General features: G+C 45.1%; 1 long non-coding RNA gene across 1 annotated transcript; it reads left to right on the top strand.

Moving 5' to 3' along the window:
* Positions 1 to 1,648: 1,648 nt before the first annotated feature.
* On the top strand, positions 1,649 to 14,130 carry LOC140914517 (uncharacterized). Its single transcript, XR_012159885.2, has 3 exons — positions 1,649 to 3,480; positions 6,324 to 6,468; positions 13,859 to 14,130. It is a non-coding gene; the product is annotated as an uncharacterized LOC140914517 (long non-coding RNA).
* Positions 14,131 to 16,272: the final 2,142 nt, after the last annotated feature.

The raw sequence follows: 16,272 nt of genomic DNA, 5'->3' as shown, positions 1-16,272 counted from the left end.
AAGTGGAACTTACTTAAAAAAAGAAAGCTGAGATTTCCATATAATTATATGAATCCAGGAGTTAAGCCTTCAAGAAAAACACCAAATATTGAGAGAATTGAGATAAAATTGCCAGAATTGGCAAATGCTCCATTTTCTAGTTTAGCTGTATTGCCTTCCACAGGATTTTGGAGTTGGATGAGAAGATTCAGCACAAATATTTACTCAAAGGAAAAAAATGTTGCTTAATAGCCTGTAAACCAATGACCTCAAGTTAAGGCTGCAAAATGGTTTCCATTCTAATTTCATTTTGGCCATTTAAAACTTTGGTTTGCTGTGTTGGTGTAGCTATGTCGGCCCCAGGATATTATAGAAACACAAAGTGGGTGAGGTAATATCTGTTAGTGGACCCACTTCTTTTGGTGCAAGTTTTCAAGCTTGCACAAACTTTTTAAAACTGTCTACTGACTCGAAGGGCATGGCTACACTTGCAGATGTAGAACGCTTTGAGTTAAATCAGCCTTCGGAGAGCGCAGTGGGGAAAGCGCTGCAGTCTGTCCACACTGATAGCTGCAAGCGCACTGGCGTGGCCACATATGCAGCACTTGCAGCGGAACTGGGAACGGTGCACTATGGGCAGCTATCCCACAGAGCACCTCTTCCCATTCTGGCACTGTGGCTTGTGGGAAGGGGGCGAGGGGTGCGGGGCATTGTGGGTCCTGTCCCAACGCCCCATGATGCATCGGTTTGCATCCCAGCAATCCCTGTCCACATTTGGTGCCATCTTTCAACATTTTTTGTACTGTGCACTCTGTCTTCCCTTTCGGTCTGTGGGAATGGAGCCCGAACTGCTGAGGAATATGCTGACGAGTCTCGCCAGCACATCACATTTGGCAGTCGGGTTACTCCTTAAGATCCAAACTGACAATGAGGACTCTGACGATGATATTGAGTCGTGTAACGCATACGACACTAGGTTGCTTGTGGCATTCATGGACATGCTCACCACAGTGGAACGCCACTTTTGAGCTCGGGAAACAAGCACTGAGTGGTGGGATCACATTGTCATGGAAGTCTGGAATGACAAGCAGTGGCTGCAGAACTTTCAGATGAGAAAAGCCACTTTCATGGGACTGTATAATGAGCTCACACCCACCCTGTGGCGCAAGGACATGAGATTGAGAGCTGCCCTCACAGTGGAGAAGCAGGTGGCTATTGCAATCTGGAAGCTGGCAGCTCTAGACAGCTACCGATTGGTTGCAAACCAGTTTGGAGTGGGAAAGTTGACCGTTGGAATCATGTTGATGCAAGTTTGCAGGGCCATTAATCACCTCCTGCTCAAAAGAACTGTGACTCTAGGTAATGTGCATGACATTGTGGCTGGCTTTGCACAAATGGGTTTCCCTAACTGCGGAGGGATGATAGATGGGACACATATTCCAATTCTGGTATCAGCCAACCTAGCCTCCGAGTATGTTAATCGGAAGGGGTATTTCTCTATGGTTCTCCAGGCACTTGTGGATCACCGTGGGCATTTCATGAACATTAACGCAGGCTGGCCCAGAAAGGTGCATGACGCATGCATCTTTCGGAAGACTGGCCTGTTCAGGAACCTGCAAGCCTGGATCAAGTCCACTTGGCGCTCCGTGATACTTATCAGTGGAGCTCCATGGATTTGTCCCAGCGCTCCTCATTCTGCTGGTGGATCCTCCTTTCACTCTCCCTCCACTCCTGCACTTTTAGATTCTCATTAAGGGACTGCTGCATTACTTCATGCAGCATGTCTTCTTTGCTTCTACATGGCCTCTTCCTAATTCTTTGGAGTCTTTTGGCTGGTGATAACACGGACAGCTGAGATCTCAAGGTTGCATCTGTAAAGGCAAAATGCAACACTTAACAGACGCAGCATTGTTCCAACCAGTCAAAGCAATGATTCCCCTGTACTTAATGGCAAGCACAGTCTACACAATAGCATAATTTGCCCGTCCCAAAGTGAGTGCACATAACCCACAGGAGCCCCAAAATGGTGAGTAAGCACAGGGTCAAGGGGGACTGATTGTTTCATGGCTGTACTGCCCTCTGGGTTTCTGTGCCTTGGGGAGAGCCAACAGCTGCAAGGGGCCCCTATACTGAACACTCGCCCCACATTTTCCACAGGAGTTCATCCTGGAAGATATCTCGCTGCTGAGGGTGACCTGGGAAGCAAGTGAGGGTCTTCTACTAAAATGAGGCTTTTGCCCTGGCCCATATGCAGCTTGCCTATGTGCAGCAATGGTCTCCCCAACCCTCATGGCACAGTGTCGCGGACACGTTAGCCTGACTGGGACAAGGACGTCAGGTGCTCTCCCAAGAAACCTGCTCAACCACATTGCCCAAGTTCTGGATGAGACCTTTGAAAAGATCACTGAGGCCGATTACTGCAATGTGAGAGAGCACATCAACGCCCTATTCCGCATCTAGGCATGCATGCAGCCCTAACCCTCCTCGTCCCAAGAGCCCGCACCAAATAACTTCCTTCCCAAAATAAAAGCCGCTTACTGGGGACCTCCTCTGGTGTTTGTCCTTCCCCAAGCACCAGCCGCCGCGACTGGCTACCTTCCTCCTGGCTTGAGAACAGCTCCTGGCTGCATGCATCTAGGGATTCTGGGGTGTCTTCCTCCTCCTCAGCACCCTCACTCCCACTTTCCTCCTCCTCCTCCTCCCCCTGCCTTGTTGAAGTGGGCTCTGAAATGTTCATGGTGATACCAGTCAGCTCTGTGTTCTTAGGGAACCAGGGCACAGTATCTAGCCTGTCTGACTCATGAAAGATACCCCCCCACAAGCCTCTGCTTAAACCAAAACCCATCAGAGAAAAGACTTGCAGAGAGCAATGAAGGGCGGATGGGAGACTCACCTAGACCCCTACTGACAAGGGTGACAAGTCAGACATCTCCATTAGCATACAGAATGGAAAACAGAGACAAGTCCCCTAGCCTCATCTGTATGAAAGATGACACAGGGAGACATCTCGATTTGCATACAGAATGGAGAACAGAGAACCACACTGAACTCTGGGACCAGAAAAGCAGGGAAGCACAGCATCATGTGGGATCTCTGCTCCAGATGTTAATGAACCTACGCTTGCACACACCCAGCTCAGCAATTATCAGACCAATTCTAGTAATGAATCCTTGATTGATATCCAAAATACTGAAGCAGCCTTGTTACATTGTGAGCTCCCTGGAAGAAAACACCACTCAGCCAAGAGTGATCAGCTCCTATTGTTTAGCCTAATGAAAACCCTTGAGTCATCAGTTTACCCACAAACAAATCTAGTGTTCTCCCTTGAACCATTGTTGTTTCTCTACAAAAAACCCTGCCTATGTTCAAGTAAGTGTTGTGATGCATAGACCCAAACTCTGTATCAGTGCCACTGGGACTCCATCTCCTGACTGATTGTGCTGGGGGCTCTGCCTGTCTCCAATACTCAGGACCCTGAGCTACCACCATCAGAGATGGCAGGTTTGTAGAAATTTTGGTGGTGCCCAGAACCCACCCCCCAAACTCTGTCCCCCACCTGCCTAAGGCTCTGGGAGGGAGTTTGGGTGGGGGGGGAGGAGGTCAGGGGTGCAGGTCCTGGGTGAGGATTAGGGTGCAGGAGGGGTGCAGGGTGCAGGCTCTGGGAAGGAGTTTGGGTGCTGGGTGTGGGGGTGCAGGAGGGGGTGAGGGGTGCAGGCTCTGGGCTGGGGGTGGGGTGTAGGAGGAGGTGAGGGGTGCAGGCTCTGGGAGGGAGTTTGGGGATCAGAGGGGGTGCAGAGGGAGGCTGGAAGGGAGTTTGGGGGCAGGAGGGGGTGTGTGGGAAGGGGTGCAGGCTCTGGGAGGGAGTTTGGGGATAGGAGGGGTGCAGGGGTGAGGGCTGAGGATGAGAGGTTTGGGGTGTGGGAGGGGTTCAGGGCTGGGACAGAGGATTAGGGTGCAGGGGGATGAGGGCTCTGTCTGGGGCTGGGGTTGAGGGGTTTGGGGCATTGGAGAGGCTCAGGGCTAGGGCAGAAGGTCAGTGTAAGGGCAGCCTGCCCTGCCATTATTGAATGGGGGGCACTAGGACCCTGCGGCAGCAGTTGATGTGGGGAGCAGGCGGAGCAGAGTCAGCGTGAGCTGCAGGCGCCGGGGGAGGGGAGTGGGGGCAGCAAGTGGGGGCCGGGGGACACTCAGGGGAGGTGCGGGGGGGGGTCAGCAGGTGGGGCCAGGGGAGAGACCCAGCCGCAAACATTGGTGGAGCTGGGCCCCTGGGCACCATGAGTGAATATTGCTGAGAGAGTAATTTAAAACCCCAGATATGCAAGTAGATCAGGAAATGTCTAGGAAGACGCGATTAGGTTTATTCCTTTTATTTCGTTATGGCTTGTGGATTCTTCTGTGCTAGCCCCAGGTGCTTTTGTTTTGCTTGTAACCTTTAAGATGGACCTCAAGAAAGCTATTCTTCATGCTTATTCCTTGTAGTTGTTTTTTTAAAATCTAGCAAAAGCCTAAATTCCCAGATGTATTTTCTTTCTTTCTTTTTTATTAATAAAATTTACTTTTTTTAAGAACAGAATTGGATTTTTGTGTCCGAAGAGGTTTGTGCACATGTTGTTTAATTAGCTGGTGGCAACAGCTGATTTCCTTTGTTTTTCTTTCTCAGTTCTTCCCCGGGGGGGAGGGGGGTAAAGGGCTTGAGGGTCCCCCACAGGAAGGAATTCCCAAGTGTGCTTTTCTGAGTTCTCAAAGGGGTTCTGCACTTGGGTGGTGGCAGCATCTATCAATCCAAGGCCAGAGAAAAGGTGTAACCCTGGAAGTTTAATGCAAGCCTGGAGTGGCCAGTATTAATTTTTAGAATCCTTGCGGGCCCCCACCTTCTGTACTCGAAGTGCCAGGGTAGGAAATTAGCCTTGACACCTTCGTCTGCAGCCAGATTAAAAGAGCAGCCATGAGCTGAGAAGCAGGAAGTCACATCCTCACATTCCATCTAAATTACATTAAAACAATGTGATATCAGGCTGTTAAGATGGAGACCCCATCCTAATGGCACCCATTGTCACCAGATAAAGAAACAGATCTTAAGATGATTAAAGAAAACTTAGTTTGATAGCATCCTGTCTGTCAAGAAATCACTTATCAATAGCTGTGGTTGCAAAATCCTCATTTCTTTATTGTTTTGTCATTATGGTCCCACTTCCCTATTGTTTATCTGTATAGTCTCTGTCCGGTTCTTTGTTTCTGTCTGTTACATAATTAATTTTGCTAGGTGTAAATTAATTAAGGTGGTGGGGTAGGATTGGTTAGAGAATTTTGTTACATGATGTTAGGATTGGTTAGTAAAATTTTAGTATAATGATTGGTTAAGGTATAGCTAAAAAGGACTTAAATTTCACTATATAAACTGGGGTCCAAAAGGAAGTTCTTTGGGAACCAACTCCAGGACAGAGCCCCAAAGATCAGAGCTGCCAGACCTCAACACTGTGCCAATGACACCGTGCAGAAACTGGAGTCCTCCAGGTGGACCTGATCCTGACTGGCCATCAAGAAAAGTTCATCTATCTTATTGGGAGTGGAGAGCACTGTATGTCTAGCATGTGCATTCTGTTTGGGGTAATTGTTAATAAATACAGGTTATGTAGTATCTTACTGTGTAAGACTCTTTCACCAATAAAAGGTCCTGCACACCTGCTGAAGTAGTATACACCTGGAGCCCTACGTATTGGGAAAGGGTGTGGGTATTTAAATTGACAAGGTTAATTACACCCTGAGCCCTATGAATTGGGTATGGGCGGCCCTCAGCCCTACGAATTGGGTCAGGGTAGGTGCTTTTCACCTGGAGCCCTATGAATTAGGAAAAGGTGGGGATGCCTAAATTAACCTGTACCTTAATGTGTGCAGGTAACAACCTCAGGCAAGCACTGAAGAGCTCTAGTCAGTCTTCTATGGTACTCAGGAGAGGAACTCCCTTTTCTGCACATTAGTAGAACTGCCAGTTATGGGATGGCATAGAACCATATGATCTGAAGGGGCCGCAAGGGTCATCTAGTCTAACCCCCTGCCAAGGTGCAGGTAAGTACATCAAGTGGTTGACTTTCGGCTGTGCAGCAACACATCTTTCTCCTCGTCAGAGCAATCTACCTCTAAGTTATGGAACCAAGAAGAAGCCAAGCCTGGAGGCAGAGGACCTGCAGGTTGGGGTGCAGGATCAGCCTGTCACTTTGAGAGAGCAGGAGGGGAATGGGCCAAAATGGAACTGGAGGACATATTGCCATCTGTGTCAAGTAAGAAAACCAGATTTGTTTTGGCCAGGAGGGGGCAATCAGAACAACTCTCGCTTTGTCTTGTAGAATTTTCAACTGGACCTTGGATAGAAGAGGAAATCAGGGGAAGGGCATACAAGAGGTCTCTGTCCCATGGGAGGATGAGGGAATCTCCAAGTGAATGCTTCCTCAGGCCAGCCCTGAAGCAGTAACAAGGACAATTCTTGTTCTGGTAAGTAGTGAAGAGATCTGTAGTTGCGTTTCCCCAAAGGACAAATATGTCTTGAAGCACCTCTAAGTTGAGTTCCCATTTATGGTCGTGAGAAAAGTTACGACTGAGACTGTAGGCTGTCACGTTCTGTATCCCTGGTAGACAGACAGCTGAACTGAGCACATTGTGATGGATGCACCAGTTCCAAAATTTGAGTGCTTCCATGCTTACAGAGGGAGATCTGGCACCCCCTGGTGATTATGTAAAATATATAGGTCATATTGTCCATTGTGATCTTTGAGTGGGTTTTCCTGGTGAAAGGCAGAAAGTGTGCACAGGTGTTCCTGATGGCCCTTAGCTCCAAAAGATTGATATGGAGGGTCACTTGCCTGGAACCTTGAGTTTCCCAAATTTAATAAAATCATATTTGGCCATGACAGCTTGGTAGTTCGTGACTCTGATGAATACGCCTTTCTCCCAAAGAGATCTAGCCTTTTCCAATCCCAACTGTATGGGGTCGACTTGGCGTGATGTTGCTTGCCTCATGCATTAACTGCATCCACTGTGATGGAGCTGGGTTGCGGATGTTGAAATAGAAAGTCTGCTTGGGGAGGGATGTAGTATTTTTTTGTCAGCTCTCTTGCTGGTCGATCTGATGGAGGCTGGTGTCTGTCAGATGACTTTGGCAGGATCTAGAATCGCCTCATTAATTGGAAGGGCAATTGTGGATGAGGAGGAGGTGTGCAGACTATCTACCAGCTTGTGATGTGTAGCTGCCACCTCCTATAGGGAATTTGCAGCTTATTCATCACCTTCTATGTAATGTCTTGGAAGTTCTTGAAATCATCAACTAGTGATGGGGGGTGGGGGGGAGGAGGGGGCAGGATTATAGCCTTAGCTGGTGAAGATGAGAAGTCTGTTGGAGGGGTAGCTTCCCTTTTGAACCTTTCCTCCTGTTCCTCAAAAGCTTCCGTCTCCTCTGGTTCAGGGACAGTGATTCTGTAGGAGAGTATCTGGTAGACTCTCTCTGAGAGACACTAAATACCCATGAAGTATGGGATCTGTACATTTTCCAGAGATCCCGATATGGCCATTGTGGGTGAAGGACATGGATGGTGTAGGGTACACAAGGAGGCCTGTACCAAAATCATGGGTTAGCTCAATGGAATTGAAGGGGACCCTTTTATTGTGATGGTGGGCCATGATGAGAAGCGAAGGAAATGACATCCTCTTGGTCACTGTCAGACTCATCACCAGGTAAGGGTAGTGTTGACCGGGGTATTGGTGGTATGTGGCCCAGAGCCGAGGGTGATTTCGGGCACCAGAATGTGTTCGGTACCAGGGCCTCAGTTCCGAATAATGGGAATTGTGGTTCTTCCCCATCAGGTCTCTAGGGTACCAGAACTCTTATGGTACCATTGGCAAACTCGGTACCACAGAGATGTGTCCATGGTACGTTGTCGGTACCGATGGCTGTGAAGGTGCAGCGCATTCCCTAGATGAGAGCTTTGTTGCACCCGGTACCAAAGGTTTTCTCGGTGTTGGTTCATTTGTCTTTGCCCATAGGGGGCACTACTGTTGTCTCATGGCCTGAGCCCCTGCCATCTCTAGGCGGTGCGGCAGACCTCACAGTGATTAATCCCGTAGAATTTTCAACAGGACCTTCTCAAATAAAATAATCTTTTATAATGAAAAGGGTTAGGCAACCGAAATGTAGGGGTCACTACCAGCTCTCTGTACCTCCTGATAGACACAGCATAGAAGGCTCAGGTCATGGTGAGCAGAAGCGTGTGAGCAAAGATGGATTCGTGCCACCTTTGTGGTCTTTTGAGTCTGCATTGCTGCAAGGGTCAAACAGTTCCTGAAGTAAGATAGAGCCTAGGGCTGCACTAACTTATAGCAGCATCTCTAGAACTACCTGTGTGGTGCATTGTAGCCCAGAATTCCTCAATTAGGGTTGTCAAACGATTAAAAAAATTAATTGCGATTAATCACGCTCTTAAAAAAATTCATTGTGATAAATCGCGCTCTTAATAATAGAATACCATTTATTTAAATATTTTTGGATGTTTTCTACATTTTCAACTATATTGATTTCAATTACAACACAGAATACAAAGTGTACAGTGCTCACCTTATATTTATTTTTGATTACAAATATATTCACAGTAAAAAACAAAAGAATTAGTATTTTTCAGTTCATCTAATACAAGTACTGTAGTGCAATTTCTTTTCAATTAGAACTTACAAATGTAGAATTATGTACAAAAAAACCGTGCATTCAAAAATAAAACAATGTAAAACTTTAGAGCCTACAAGTCCACTTAATACTACTTCAGTCAATCGCTCAGACAAACAAGTTTGGTTACAATTTGCAGGAAATAATGATGCCCACTTCTTGTTTACAATGTCACGTGAAAGTGAGAACAGGTGTTCACATGGCACTGTTGTAGCTGGCGTCACAAGATATTTACGTGCCACATCTGCTAAAGATTCATATGTCCCTTCATGCTTCAATCACCATTCCAGAGGACATGCGTCCATTCCGATGACAGGTTTTGCTCGTTACTGATCCAAAGCAGAGCGGAATGACATATGTTCATTTTCATAATCCTAGTCAGATGCCACCAACAGAAGATTGATTTTCTTTTTTTTGGTGGTTCGGGTTCTGTAGTTTCCGCATCAGAGTGTTTCTCCTTTAAGACTTCTGAAAGCATGCTCCACACCTCGTCCCTCTCAGATTTTGGTTGGCACTTCAGATTCTTAAACCTTGGGTCGAGTGCTGTAGCTATTTTAAGAAATCTCACATTGGCACCTTCTTTGTGTTTTGTCAAATCTGCTGTGACAGTGTTCTTAAAACAAACGTGCTGGGTCATCATCCTAGACTGCTATAACATGAAATATATGGCAGAATGTGGGTAAAACAGAACAGGAGACGTACAATTCTCCCCCAAGGAGTTCAGTCACAAATTTAATTAACGCACTATTTTTTTTTTAACGAGCATCATCAGCATGGAAGCATGTCCTCTGGAATGGTGGCCCAAACATGAAGGGGCATACGAATGTTTAGCATATCTGGCATGTAAACACCTTGCAACGCCGGCTTCAAAAGTGAGAACAGGCCATGCAAACACCTGTTCCCACTTTCAGGTGACATTGTAAATAAGAAGCAGGCAGCATTATTTCCCGTAAATGTAAGCAAACTTGTTTGTCTTAGCGATTGGCTGAACAAGAAGTAGTACTGAGAGGACTTGTAGGCGCTAAAGTTTACATTTTTTTGTTTTTGAGTGCAGTTATATAACAAAAAAAAATCTACATTTGTAAGTTACACTTTCACAATAGATTTCACTACAATACTTTTCAGAGTAACAGCCGTGTTAGTCTGTATTCGCAAAAAAAAAAAGGAGTACTTGTGGCACATTAGAGAGTAACCAATTTATTTGAGCATAAGCTTTCGTGAGCTACAGCTCACTTCATTGGATGCATACTGTGGAAAGTGTAGAAGATCTTTTTATACACACAAAGCATGAAAAAATGGGTGTTTACCACTACAAAAGGTTTTCTCTCCCCCCACCCCACTCTCCTGCTGGTAATAGCTTATCTAAAGTGATCACTCTCCTTACAATGTGTATGATAATCAAGGTGGGCCATTTCCAGCACAAATCCAGGGTTTAACAAGAACGTCTGAGGGGGGCGGGGGGTAGGAAAAAGCAAGGGGAAATAGGTTACCTTGCATAATGACTTAGCCACTCCCAGTCTCTATTCAAGCCTAAGTTAATTGTATCCAATTTGCAAATGAATTCCAATTCAACAGTCTCTCGCTGGAGTCTGGTTTTGAAGTTTTTTTGTTGTAATATCTCAACTTTCATGTCTGTAATCGCGTGACCAGAGAGATTGAAGTGTTCTCCGACTGGTTTTTGAATGTTATAATTCTTGATGTCTGATTTGTGTCCATTTATTCTTTTACGTAGAGACTGTCCAGTTTGACCAATGTACATGGCAGAGGGGCATTGCTGGCACATGATGGCATACATCACATTGGTGGATGTGCAGGTGAACGAGCCTCTGATAGTGTGGCTGATGTTATTAGGCCCTGTGATGATGTCCCCTGAATAGATATGTGGGCACAGTTGGCAACGGGCTTTGTTGCAAGGATAGGTTCCTGGATTAGTGGTTCTGTTGTGTGGTATGTGGTTGCTGGTGAGTATTTGCTTCAGGTTGGGGGGCTGTCTGTAGGCAAGGACTGGCCTGTCTCCCAAGATTTGTGAGAGTGTTGGGTCATCCTTCAGGATAGGTTGTAGATCCTTAATAATGCATTGGAACAGTTTTAGTTGGGGGCTGAAGGTGACGGCTAGTAGCATTCTGTTATTTTCTTTGTTAGGCCTGTCCTGTAGTAGGTGACTTCTGGAAACTCTTCTGGCTCTATCAATCTGTTTCTTCACTTCTGCAGGTGGGTATTGTAGTTGTAAGAATGCTTGATAGAGATCTTGTAGGTGTTTGTCTCTGTCTGAGGGGTTGGAGCAAATGCGTTTGTATCGCAGAGCTTGGCTGTAGACAATAGATCGCGTGGTGTGGTCAGGGTGAAAGCTGGAGGCATGTAGGTAGGAATAGTGGTCAGTAGGTTTCCGGTATAGGGTGGTGTTTATGTGACCATCGTTTATTAGCACTGTAGAGTCCAGGAAGTGGATCTCTTGTGTGGACTGGACCAGGCTGAGGTTGATGGTGGGATGGAAATTGTTGAAATCATGGTGGAATTCCTCAAGGGCTTCTTTTCCATGTGTCCAGATGATGAAGATGTCATCAATATAGCACGAGTAGGGGCGTTAGGGGACGAGAGCTGAGGAAGCATTGTTCTAAGTCAGCCATAAAAATGTTGGCATGCTGTGGGGCCATTCGGGTACCCATAGCAGTGCCGCTGATTTGAAGGTATACATTGTCCCCAAATGTGAAATAGTTATGGGTAAGGACAAAGTCACAAAGTTCAGCCACCAGGTTAGCCGTGACATTATCGGGGATAGTGTTCTTGACGGCTTGTAGTCCATCTTTGTGTGGAATGTTGGTGTAGAGGGCTTCTACTTCCATAGTGGCCAGCATGGTGTTATCAGGAAGATCACCGATAGATTGTTGTTTCCTCAGGAAGTCAGTGGTGTCTCGAAGGTAGCTGGGAGTGTGGTAGCGTAGGGCCTGAGGAGGGAGTCTACATAGCCAGACAATCCTGCTGTCAGGGTGCCAATGCCTGAGATGATGGGGCGTCCAGAATTTCCAGGTTTATGGATCTTGGGTAGTAGATAGAATATCCCAGGTCGGGGTTCCAGGGGTGTGTCTGTGCGGATTTGATCTTGTGCTTTTTCAGGGAGTTTCTTGAGCAAATGCTGTAGTTGCTTTTGGTAACTCTCAGTGGGATCAGAGGGTAATGGCTTATAGAAAGTGGTGTTGGAGAGCTGCCTAGCAGCCTCTTGTTCATATTCTGACCTATTCATGATGACAACAGCACCTCCTTTGTCAGCCTTTTTGATTATGATGTCAGAGTTGTTTCTGAGGCTGTGGATGGCATTGCGTTCCGCATGGCTGAGGTTATGGGGCAAGTGATGCTGCTTTTCCACAATTTCAGCTCGTGCACGTTGGTGGAAGCACTCTATGTAGAAGTCCAGTCTGCTGTCTCGACCTTCAGGAGGAATCCACCTAGAATCCTTCTTTTTGTAGTGTTGGTAGGGAGGTCTCTGTGGATTAGTATGTTGTTCAGAGGTGTGTTGGAAATATTCCTTGAGTCGGAGACGTCGAAAATAGGATTCTAGGTCACCACAGAACTTTATCATGTTCGTGGGGATGGAGGGGCAGAAGGAGAGGCCCCGAGATAGGACAGCTGCTTTTGCTGGGCTAAGAGTATAGCTGGATAGGTTAACAATATTGCTGGGTGGGTTGAGGGAACCATTGCTGTGGCCCCTTGTGGCATGTTTAGAAAGTTTAGTGTCCTTTTTCTTTTGTAGAGAAGCAAAGTGTGTGTTGTAAATGGCTTGTCTAGTTTTCCTCGTGGCTGGACTTTACTAAGTGTGTGTGGAAGGTTGGTTTTTTATGAGAGTATCCATTTTTGAGAGCTCATTCTTTATCTTTCCCTGTTTGCTGTAGAGGATGTTGATCAGGTGGTTCCGCAGTTTCTTTGAGAGCGTGTGGCACAAGCTGTCAGCATAGTCTGTGTGGTATGTAGATTGTAATGGATTTTTTTACCTTCAGTCCTTTTGGTACGATGTCCATCTGTTTGCGTTTGGAAAGGAAGATGATGTCTGTCTGTATCTGAAAACCTGGATTTGTGCTGGAAATGGCCCAACTTGGTTATCATGCACATTGTAAGGAGAGTGATCACTTTAGATAAGCTATTACCAGCAGGAGAGTGGGGTGGGGGGGAGAGAAAACCTTTTGTAGTGGTAAACACCCATTTTTTCATGCTTTGTGTGTATAAAAAGATCTTCTGTACTTTCCACGGTATGCATCCGATGAAGTGAGCTGTAGCTCACGAAAGCTCATGCTCAAATAAATTGGTTAGTCTCTAAGGTGCCACAAGTCCTCCTTTTCTTTTCACTACAATACTTGTATGAGGTGAATTGAAAAATACTATTTCCTTTGTTTTTCATTTTTACAGTGCAAATATTTGTAATAAAAAATAATATAAAGTGAGCACTGTACACTTTGCAATCTGTCTTGTAATAGAAATCAGTATATTTGAAAATGTAGAAAAACATCCAAAAATATTCATTTCAATTGGTATTCTATTGTTTAACAGTGTGATTAATTGTGATTAATTTTATTAATCACGATTAATTTTTTTTAGTTAATAGCGTGAGTTAACTACAACTAATCGACAGCCCTACATGCAATTCTATAGGCACACTCCTTTCCACTTCCAGGACTGCCCTCTCCGCTGGGGCTTGCAAATGAGGGGTACATTGGCTATATGCTGCTCCTGCATAAGGGGAATTCTCCTTGGCTCCTGGTGGCTCTTATGTGGTTCCATATGCTGTTGCAATGCATACAGGGATAGCAGGGGCCAGAAGTGGCCCTATTCTTATTTTATTACAAAATACATGGTCAGTGTTGCTATATTGGGTGTATTGATTTTGCAGTAAGTCTGTTGTTTGATCTATGCGCAGTGTTATAGATTTGCTTCACTAATTTTTCTTCCCCCACTACTCCTTGCCTTTTGTAGATGCATGAATACTGAAAACAAACAACCTAATTATAGTAATTTAACTGTAGGGAGGTACTTCACCACCACCAAATGGAAGTTTAAGGTGTATCCTAACATTAATTTAAACCAACATTGACTGCAGCCCTGTATTTCATTTTCTTTGCTTGGTTGTGAATCCAAAACCTCTAGCTTTTTCTCTTGGTATTTCTTTCTCTCTCTCTTCTTTAGAACACAGGAACTGCCATTCTGGATCTCATCAAGAGTTCATCTAGCCAGTATTCTGTTACAGACCGTGTCCAGCACCAGATGTTTCAGAGGAAGGTGCAAGAAACCCTTCAATAGGCATTTATGGGGGGATAACTTGCCCTGAGATTCTCCTTTTAACCCCCCAATAATTAGAGATTTGCTTGTGCCCTAAAGTATGTTTATTTTCCTTCCCAAACTATTGTTTATTCTTTTAATATTTGCTATAACAACTCTGAATATTCTTATTAACCATATACAGGTTGACTTCTTTTTTTTAATCCTAGGGTCTTCGCCACAGTAATGAAATGTGCTACAGCATTCCACAGGCTAATTGTGTTGTGTAAAGAATAATTTCCCATCATCAGTTTTGAATTTGCCACCTTTCAATTTCATTCAATAGCTCTCAGTTTTTGTGTTATAAGAGTGAATAGAAGTTCCCAGTCTACCCTCTCAAGAGCATTTATCATGGCCTCCTATTCATGTCCTGAGATAGCCTTATTCTTTTCAATCATGAGCATTTCCATACCTCTAATAATTTGCATTGTCCATCTCTGAACCCCTTCTTATGCTGCATCATTCGTAGTTGGGATGACTTGAACTGAACGCAGCAATCTAGGTGAAAGCATATAATTGACTTATATAATGATATTTCATATTTATCATTTTTCTAAAAAATTTCCTCAGACATCCTAATATTTTGTTTGTTTTGACTGCTGCTGCACATTGAGCGGATATGTTCACACTGAGGCTCAAATGTTTTCCCCAAATTAATAGTTAATTTAGATCCTAGTAAGCTGTACAAGTAATTCAGATTATTTCCTCCACCGTGCATTACTTTGCATTTGATCTGGCATCATGTTGTCTATTTACCTTGTGTGGATAAGTCCATCTGAAGTTCCTCAGTCTTCTCCAGTGTTGACCACTCAAGTAATTTTGTGTCATCTGCAGATTTTGCTACTTCATTGTTTTACCCCCTTTTCCAGATAATTAATAAATATATTATACAACACAGGTCCTAGTACAGAATCCCCAGGACACCCCATTGTTATCTTTTGCCATGATGAAAATTGACTATATTCTAAATTCCCAGTGCCTGATGTTCCCAGTGAGGGTTTAGCTGCTGGTCCATAAGGGGGTTTAAGTAGGCTTCCATTCAAGGCACTCTTCAAATATTTCAGTAGGTGGATTCAGAGCTGCTGTACTTACCACTGTGCCAGGTCCAAAGGAGGAAGCAAGTGCAAGCCCCTTGAAGGCACAAACCAGCAGTATGACTGAAAAAGAACCTATGAACTCCAATAACATTTTCCATACAGGACACTGTAACTCGCCTGATACCTAGCAGTGCACCTTCTAGGGACCAGATTCATCCCTGTGCTCACATGGGAACAGAGGGGATGAGGCTTGCAGCTCTCCTATTCAAGGACTGTGGGAGTGTGTTGGGCCCCAGTGCAGGCTACGTCTAACTTGTGCCCCTACTGCAATGGTCACTATGGACTACTGTAGAGATACAGATTCTGCCCTGGCCATGCTCCTTCCTTACCTCTTCCCTGGAACAATTTGTGCCCTGAACTTCGTGGAGGTGGAACAGAACTGGTGGACACAGCTCTGAAACGAGTGCAGGAACTCATGCACCAGTAGGTATTCCCCAGAGGAGTTTTGCCTAAAACACAACCCTTTTGCTACAGCCTCACTGGTACAAAGGGGTCAGAGGGCCAATGAGGAATCTGGCCCCAGATGTCCAAATCTTAACATTTTTGGTTTTCTGTGAAAAAGCCATAGGATCCATATGCTTTCTTTATCTCACTGATTATAGCAAAAGCGTACGCTGGAGCTCCTCAGCTCTCCAAAGCAAAGGCTGAGCTTGTTAGTGTTGAGGCATCTAGACTATCAAACCATCCTTTTCATGCTTTCCCCTACTATATAATGTCACCCCCATAGCAAAGACAATATACAACTGTTGTTTTGTGGCTGGGAAGAGTTTCCTCTGTAACTCACGGCTAAGGCGTGAACACACTGCATGAAACACCCCATCCAAAAGATGGGAAATGGAACCTCTCATGCTGTTCTTCAACTTCTAATTTCTTACATACTAGGATAAGGGAATCCACAGTCCTTACTTTAGAGAGAGGATTTTGGACATTACCAGGCCTCCAGCTCACTTTCTCTTCAGAGGTTCTTTACTCTTACAGTGGACTGCAACTCGCTTAATTCTCCCTCTTTCATAATATCAATAAGGTGAAGCCCTTATTTTCTATGTGTACCTGGAAGATAAAAAAAATCTATATTTACATTTGAACCTTTCAAAGGAGCCCCTCAGCAGCCTGGTACAGCATCCAGCTCAAGCTGATAGCCCAATCCTGCAAAGTGTTGATCATCTCATATGGTATCTGCATGCC

This window comes from Lepidochelys kempii, chromosome 7, assembly GCF_965140285.1.
Source record: "Lepidochelys kempii isolate rLepKem1 chromosome 7, rLepKem1.hap1, whole genome shotgun sequence".
Taxonomy (NCBI): Eukaryota; Metazoa; Chordata; order Testudines; family Cheloniidae; genus Lepidochelys; species Lepidochelys kempii.
Note: the sequence above shows the minus strand (reverse complement) of the source record. Positions and strands in the feature narration are given on the sequence as shown.